Genomic DNA, 7,335 nt, shown 5'->3' on the forward strand with positions numbered 1-7,335 from the left:
CATTAGGATATGGACATATTTGGGGATCCATTATTATTTTGCTTAATACAAAGAAGAAGGAGGAGGAAAAGACATACTGTGAATTATTAGAGAGATGACTTATAAATAATTAGAAAAGAAAATAAGCATCGAGAGCCAGTATAAATTCATTAAATCATAGCAGATATTTTCTTATGTAACAGAGTTACTAGGCAAATAGATTTGGGGGATGCCAGAGACAAATTAATCCTCCAGTTTTTCTCTTAGGATGCACTTGTGGAAAGATAATAGCATTTGTGTAAGTTGTCAGTGCAGCAGGTCTATTCACAACTTATTAAACAACTGCTGAAAACTGGGAACAGGCATAAACCTGATGAAGGTCTCCTAGTGTGTCATGGGGCTGTCTGTCCTTGGTCTCTCTATTTGCAGCGTTATCAGTAACCAGGATGAAGACTTAAAGGTCGGGTGTATCCGATCTGCAGGTGACACAACAGTATTCAAATCTAAAGAAAATCTCAATACACTGGGAAGAGAAGATGAACACACATGAACTGTTACAATAACAAACGTGAAGTCTGAAATGTCAGGGAGAAGATCAGTTGAATAAAGGAAGGATGGGACTGAATTTGATGTCAGTTTCTGTGGAAAATTAAAAACAAGGCTGGGTGCGGTGGCTCACACCTGTAATCCCAGCACTTTGGGAGGCCGAAGTGGGCGGATCACCTGAGATCAGCAGTTCAAGACCAGCCTGGCCAACACAGTGAAACACCGTCTCTACTAAAAAATACAAAAAAATTACCCGAGCATGGTGATGGGCACCTGTAGTCTCAGCTACTTGGGAGGCTGAGGCAGGAGAATCACTTGAACTCAGGAGGCAGAGGTTCCAGTGAGCCAAGATCGCACCATTGCACTCCAGCCTGGGCGACAAAGAGAGACACTGTTTCAAAAGAAAAGCAATTGCTGTGTCTGTGAAAATAAAAATGATATTAAGGGCACCAATTAGCAATTTTTTTTTCTTTTTGAGATGAAGTGCAGTGGCGCTATCTCTACTCACTTCAACCTTTGCCCTCCGGGTTCAAGAGATTCTCGTGCTTCAGTCTCCCTAGTAGCTAGGACTATAGGCATGCACCCCTACGCTTGGCTAATTTTTGTAGTTTTAGTAGAGATGGAGTTTCACCATGCTGGCCAGGCTGGTCTTGAACTCCTGACCTCAAGTGATCTGCCCACCTCAGCCTCCCAAGGTGCTGGGTGTGAGCCAATGCGCCCAGCCCAATGGCAATTTTTTGAGCATCTACTATGTACCAAGTACTGTGCTAAGGGGCTTTACATGTCATATATTTTCACCCTTACCAAAAAATCTATAAGGAAATAATGATTATCTCTGTTTCACAGATGAAGTTAGGGTTCAGAGATGTGAAGCAACTTGTCCAAGATTACAAAATCATCTATCTATATGAACTTGGGTCTGACTCCAAAGACCATGCTCATATAGCAGAAAGACAGAAGTGTTTTCAAAGGCCAAGGAATTGTAGTTGCATTAGAAAAAGTCAGTATCCAGCCGGGTGCAGTGGCTTACGCCTATAATCCCAGCACTTTGGGAGGCCAAGGTGGGCAGATCACCTGAGGTCAGGAGTTCAAGACCAGCCTGGCCAGCATGGTGAAACCCCATCTCTACTAAAAATACAAGATTAGCCAGGTATGGTGGTGCGTGCCTGTAATCCCAGCTACTCAGCAGGCTGAGGCAGGAGAATCACTTGAACCCGGGAGGCGGAGGTTGCAGTGAGCCGAGATCGCACCATTGCATTCCAGCCTGGGCAACAAGAGTGAAACTCCGTCTAAGAGTAAAAAAAAAAAAAAAAAAAAAGTCAGTAACCAGGTCATTCTAGAAAATAGAAATAGAAATGTGATACATTTTCTATTTTGATCTCCTCACTTGAAGAGGGGCTTTGACAAACTTGAATGTGTTTAGGGGAGTGTGACCAGGGTTCTGAGTGTTTTAGATGCTAAATCATATGAGGAGTAATTGAGTGAACTTCGTATGTTTTGCCAAAAAATCTTGAGGTCAGGGTGGACAGCACAAAAACTTAATACTCCCTAAAAATATGTGAAGACAGAACCAAATTTTCTCTTCTGGAAGTAGTGCAGAGGCAATTTCAATTCAAGAGAACTTGATCATAATGATTTATGTCATGAAGTCACCATTCAAGGACAGGCTTAGTGTGAGTTTCTTGGAAGTAGCAACCAAAGTGCTTTCATCTTTGGAGTTAAATAAGTGGTGCTTGGCAAGAACAGGTGCTCAATTTGTGTCTGTTGAATGCATGAACAAGTGACTTTGTCGGGGACATTATACAAGATGTTAGCAAATGGAGAAGCAAGTTAGAAGAGGTGAACTTTAGAGTTATTTCGAAGTTCGGGATTTTTCTTTGATTTTAGATTGTTGACTTGAGATAAGTAGGGGAAACAAGCTCTAAGTCTGCTGCCTTTTTTTTTTTTTTTTTTTGCCTCATTGGTAAGTCAAAGCAAAATTCTAACGCCGTGATTGACACTGAGTTCTAATGACCTGAATATCAACATCAAAAGTATTTCATATTTGCATTACGAATAGGTCTCTTTCTAAACACGTTGACATTTTAACTGTTCCTTAAAAAAATTTTTTTTGGGGCCGGGCGCGGTGGCTCAAGCTTGTAATCCCAGCACTTTGGGAGGCCGAGACGGGCGGATCACAAGGTCAGGAGATCAAGACCATCCTGGCCAACATGGTGAAACCCCGTCTCTACTAAAAATACAAAAAAAACTAGCCGGGAGAGGTGGCGGGCGCCTGTAGTCCCAGCTACTTGGGAGGCTGAGTCAGGAGAATGGCGTGAACCCGGGAGGCGGAGCTTGCAGTGAGCTGAGATCCGGCCACTGCACTCCAGCCTGGGGGACAGAGCGAGACTCCATCTCAAAAAAAAAAAAAAAATTTTTTTTGGCTGGGCATGGTGGCTCATGCCTGTAATCCCAGCACTTTGGGAGGTTGAGGCGGGCGGATCACCAGGTCAGGAGATCGAGACCATCCTGGCTAACACAGTGAAACCCTGTCTCTACTAAAAATACAAAAAATTAGCCAGGCGAGGTGGCGGGCGCCTGTAGTCCCAGCTACTCAGGAGGCTGAGGCAGGAGAATAGCATGAACCCAGGAGGCGGAGCTTGCAGTGAGCCAAGATCGTACCACTGCACTCTAGCCTGGGCGACAGAGCAAAACTCCGTCTCAAAAAACAAAAAATAATTTTTTTTTAGAGACAGGGTCTCACTTTGTCACCCAGGCTAAAGTGCACTGTACCATCATAGCTCACTGCAGCCTCAAACTCCTGACCGCAATTGATCCTCCGGAATCACGAGATTACAGGCACAAGCTATTGTGCCCAGCTGACATTTTAATTGTTCTTGAGTTGCCCCCACTATTTTTTTTTTCTACATTCTTGCAGGGTTGATTGGCTAAATCATAGAAAAACAAATTAAATTTGTAATCTAGCCAATTTCCGTAAACAAGCTGGCAGTATAAGGGTCCTGAGGGGTTGTAGCTACGACAACAGCTGCCTAGAATGAAGTAGAATCTGTTTAGAGGGCTCATGTAGGAAGGGAGTCAGACATTGTGGAGCAGTAAAGATGACCAGGAGGATACAGACAGGGAAGGGGATATCACAGAACTGGCCCAGAGTCAGCGTGACCTACATTTTACAATCTGAAGAACTCCAATAAAGGCCACTGTCCAGCTTGAATATATTCAAAATAATGTTGAGGCCATATACATGTATGTCAAAATCCTATCTTTAATACAACCGAATATGTTAATATTACTTCTTTGTGGTTCCAATGGAGTAGACAGCTGAATTTCTCAGTATTTTTGCATATCTTTTGTGCTATGTTGATGCTCAGCTGTTGGACTCCATTAGTTGGATCCCATTAAGTTAGCAAGATTGCTATCCTTTTAGATCCCCACACACCAGTATTTTATACTCAGGTATTTGGAACCCCTGCTATTATTAACTCTTACAAAGTTTATTATAATATGAGACCATGTCACCACAGGCACTTAGAAGTGACTTATATGTAGAGTTATTTAGCCCTTTGGAATATGCCTCGTTGGAATTTAATCCTTAAGAATTTCCAAGTTGTTTGCCGTTATATTCATTCTAGCTATCAACCACTTCCTCCTTCGTCCTGGTGCCTGAAATTTCCACTTTTAGGGTTATTCTTTAGTTTTCAGATAACTCTGTTTACTTGGGAAGAGTAATCTACTAAGGCACCGTGATAGAGTTCGTTTATCAGATTAGTTTCCCTCTCTTTCCTAGCATCCTTTGTTTATCTCTCAGGGTCTCTTTAGGAAAATGATGGCATTTTCAAGCTGAATAATTGGGGAGATTTTATTTATTTACTTATTTATTTATTTATTATTTTTTGGGACGGAGTTTCACTCTTGTTGCCCAGGCTGAAGTGCAGTGGCACGATCTCGGCTCACCGCAACCTCTGCCTTCTGAGTTCAAGTGATTCTTCTGCCTCATCCTCTGGAGTAGCTGGGATTATAGGCATGTGCCACCATGCCTGGCTAATTTTGTATTTTTAGTAGAGACGGGGTTTCTCCATGTTGGTCAGGCTGGTCTCCAGCTCCCAACCTCAGGTGATCTGCCCGCCTCGGCCTCCCTAAGAGCTGGGATTACAGGCGTGAGCCACCGCGCCTGGCCGTAATTGGGGAGATTTTAATAAAAGAGTTATTTAAAAAGTATGTATGGCTTAGGAAAAGTAAGAAGGACTAGGACAGTACCCCTGGCTAGTATCAGCGAGGCTTCCTTACCACACCTGGCTCTGATAGGTAGGAAGGGCCATTGCTGGAACGGAACTTGGAGAGGTAGTTGGTAAAGGGATGAAGCAGAGAGTGAGCTGGAGAATAAATACCTGGATGTCATTCTCCTCTCTCCTTCTCTCTACTGGTAGTCTTTCTCATGAACTAAACCAAAGCAAAACCAGAGGGCAAGGAAGCCCATTGGCGTAGTCCATATAGGTCAGTCTCCTGGGGTGGGATGGACAGTGGATCTGGAGGGGGCAAAAAGAAGAAATCTAGCCCAACCTGTAACAAAGTTGATGTTCCCAGGGCACTGTGCTTGACCTCTTCCTTACACCAACTATTCCCCCATGCCATTTCTTCCTTTTTTTTTTAATTTTGAGATGGAGTTTTGCTCTTGTTGCCTAGGCTGGAGTGCAATGGCGCGATCTCAGCTCACACCATCCTCCTCCTCCCAGGTTCAAGCGATTCTCCTGCCTCAGCCTCCTGAGTAGCTGGGATTACAGGCATGTGCCACCATGCTTAGTTAATTTTGTATTTTTAGTAGAGAAAGGGTTTCTCCATGTTGGTCAGGCTGGTCTCAAGCTCCTGACCTCAGGTGATCCGCCTGCCTCAGCCTCCCAAAGTGCTGGGATTACAGGTGTGAGCCACCACGCTCGTCCTCACTATGCCATTTCTTTCTTTCTTTCTTTTCTTTCTTTCTTTCTTTTTCTTTCCTTCCTTCCCTCCCTCCCTCCCTCCCTCTCTCTCTTTCTTTTTTTCTTTCTTTCTTTCTTTCTCTCTTTCTTTCTTTCTTTCTTTCTTTCTCTTTCTTTCTTTCTTTCTTTCTTTCTTTCTTTTTCTTTCTTTCTTTCTTTCTTTCTTTCTTTCTCTTTCTTTCTTTCTTTCTTTCTTTCTTTCTTTCTTTCTTTCTTTCTTTCTTTCTTTCTTTCTTTCTTTCTTTCTTTCTTCTTTCCCTTCCTTCCTTCCTTCCTTCCTTCCTTCCTTCCTTCCTTCCTTCCTTCCTTCCTTCCTTCCTTCCTTTCACAGTCTTGCTCTGTCACCCAGGCTGGAGTGCAGTGGCGCAATCTCAGCTCACTGCAAGCTCAGCCTCCTGGATTCACACCATTCCCAGCCTCCCAAGTAGCTGGGACTACAGGCATCCGCCACCATGCCCAGCTCATCATACCATTTCATTTATGGTTTTTACTACTCCCCCAACTCCATATGCCAAAGTCCAAATAAATCCACCTGGTCTTTCCATATGCACTTCATCCTCAACGTGCCCTGAGCAAACTCATTAAAACTCATCGTCACTATGCCCTTTATCCAACCTGCTTCTCCTCTCATATTGTATCCTAGTTAAGATATCACTATCCTGGTGCCCAAATCAGAAATCCAAAAATTATTTCATACCATAACCTTTTCCTTAGCCCCAATATCCAATCATCAGTTCTGCTGATTTTATCTGTAAGCCATTTCTCCATATAGCTACTTTTTTGCCACTCCCACTTTTCTGGTTTAGGTCATCACTGCCTCTTATAACATGTCTCTTGGCCTCTAGTGAGTTCCCTCTTGAAACAGTTAGTCACATTGCTATCAGAGGGAACATTTAGAAATAAAATATATTTCATCCATTCATTTATTTGGAAGTGATGTTGTGCTAAGCATTGGACATTTGGGAATGAATAGATATGTTCTCAGCATTCAGTTGTATCTTGTGGTAGAGAGACAGAAGTACAGATTGATAGGTGCAATGACAGAATTATAAACAAGGCATTTAGCTTATAATAGGGGTAAAGGTGGTGGAGAAAGCAACACATACGTTAATCCCTGAACAACTAACAGGGGTTAACCAGGTGAAGAGAAGGAGAGGAGAGACAGCCAAGGAAAGAAATTTCAGACTATGTGGGCAAGCTGGTACAAGTTCTGGAGTGAGAGAGGGCATAAAGAGCTGGAGGAATTGAAAGTAATATATTGTGTGTGAAGCAGAAAGAGTGAAATCAGTATCAGATGATGAATTTTGTTGAGAACTTTGGACTTTATCTCAAAGATTATGGAGACCCCTGGAGGACTTTAGGTTGAAGCTTGATATGATCATATGTGTGCTTTGGAGGGATTGTTCTTGCAGTTATTTGGTGAATAGACTTGAAAGGGGATAAGACTAGAGGCAAATGAGCCAACTGTAAAGAGCTCTGATTGAACTAAAGAAGTGGCACTGGTTATGGAGTGATCAGAAATATATTAAAGTGAGATTATTTATAGGACACATTAAAAAAGACTGAATTTGGAGTGTAAAAGAGTGAAAGGAACCAAGACTGATGCTTAGGACCCTAGCTTGAGCAATTGGGTGGACAGTGCTAGTATTCACTAAGGTAGGAAATTTGGAAAGATGAGGTGTAGGAGAGTCAGGTGATGAACTTGATTTTGGACATGTTGAATTTGTGATTCCTATGAGCCATTTACATGGAGATGAGTTGGATGCTCATGTCTAGATTTTCAACTGTGATAGAAGATGAAAACTTCTCAAGGAATGCCTATTGAATGAAAATAGACTCC

The sequence above is a fragment of the Macaca thibetana genome, chromosome 15, assembly GCF_024542745.1.
Source record: "Macaca thibetana thibetana isolate TM-01 chromosome 15, ASM2454274v1, whole genome shotgun sequence".
Lineage (NCBI taxonomy): Eukaryota > Metazoa > Chordata > Mammalia > Primates > Cercopithecidae > Macaca > Macaca thibetana.